This window comes from Cherax quadricarinatus, chromosome 72 (assembly GCF_038502225.1).
Source record: "Cherax quadricarinatus isolate ZL_2023a chromosome 72, ASM3850222v1, whole genome shotgun sequence".
NCBI classification, from domain to species: Eukaryota; Metazoa; Arthropoda; class Malacostraca; order Decapoda; family Parastacidae; genus Cherax; species Cherax quadricarinatus.
Genome location: NC_091363.1, coordinates 16,559,102 through 16,560,503, shown reverse-complemented (window position 1 = coordinate 16,560,503; position 1,402 = coordinate 16,559,102). Strand labels below are relative to the sequence as shown.

Sequence of the window (1,402 nt, the reverse complement as noted above, 5' to 3'; positions counted from 1 at the left end):
ATGCTCTGCATACAAGGGGCTTTGGCATGTTGCACTGTAATAACTTTGTATTTCACCGTATCACGTTCAAATTAATAAATAAATAAAATAAATAAAATAAATTAAGATACCTTGATATATCAAATAATTATAATACTCTATATTCTCTATATTCTTCAATTAGCGGAGAATTAAGCACATAGTGCTCAGAAAAGTAGCCATAAGGCTGACCACATACATTGCATTTAGTTGATTATCGTCTGTGTCGAAGAACAGGAAGGAAAACGAAGAAGAGTTGCAGGTCAGGATGCACTCACATATTTGTGGTGGCAGGGGTCGATTCACAGCTACTGAAGTTACTACCATGTTCACCCTGAAGTTACTACCGTGTTCACCATGAAGTTACTACCGTGTTCACCCTGAAGTTACTACCGCGTTCACCCTGAAGTTACTACCGTGTTCACCCTGAAGTTACTACCGCGTTCACCCTGAAGTTACTACCGCGTTCACCATGAAGTTACTACCGTGTTCACAATGAAGTTACTACCGTGTTCACCCTGAAGTTACTACCGTGTTCACCCTGAAGTTACTACCGTGTTCACAATGAAGTTAATACCGTGTTCACGCCGAATTTACAACCGTACTCACACTGAAGCAATTAATGGAAATAAGTCACTTTGTCTTACTTTTTTGGGTTATCCTGGGTATTCTACACATATGCTGCTATGTATGATAATTTATGTAAATGTATTTGTGTGTTTCTGTGCTTGAATAAACTTACTAGTTAAGTCAATAGTGAATTACTAATGCTACAAGAGAACATATTTAAATCTCTAGTGAGCTCAATGGTCTCACTTATGTGAACATGCTGAAACTGAACTGCTGTATGTTCACTGAAGTCACTAAAATCTAAATAATATCTAACCCTCCGTGGTTGCTAATCTTAGTTAACATATTTGTGTTGTACGAAAGGAGAGAAGGTTAGCACTCCCCTTGATAAGGACGGACAACACACATACTGTCAAGGCACCGTCGCTACGGCGACACCTGACACATTTTATAAAGGACCCCAATGGAAATAAGTCACTCTGTCTGACTTTTTTGGGTTATCCCAGGTTCTCTACACATATGCTGCTATGTATGATAATTCTATGTAACTGTATTGTGTATACCTGAATAAATTTACTTACTTACTTACTTACTTAATCCATCATAGTATTTCAGTCCCTCCCTTCAGTCTATTTACAGTTTTTTATTATTGCTTCAGCATCTTACACAGAAAATGGAACTTAAAGGGCAAACAAAATCTCTCAACTAAAACCATGTTAATATTAAGATAAGATTTCGTTCGGATTTTTAACCCCGGAGGGTTAGCCACCCAGGATAACCCAAGAAAGTCAGTGCGTCATCGAGGACTGTCTAA

General features: G+C 38.0%; 1 non-coding gene across 1 annotated transcript; it reads left to right on the top strand.

Annotated features, from left to right (window-relative positions):
- The first annotated feature begins 937 nt into the window (after nucleotides 1-937).
- On the top strand, nucleotides 938-1,040 carry LOC128701472 (U6atac minor spliceosomal RNA). Its single transcript, XR_008408926.1, has one exon. It is a non-coding gene; the product is annotated as a U6atac minor spliceosomal RNA (small nuclear RNA).
- The last annotated feature ends 362 nt before the right edge of the window (nucleotides 1,041-1,402 follow it).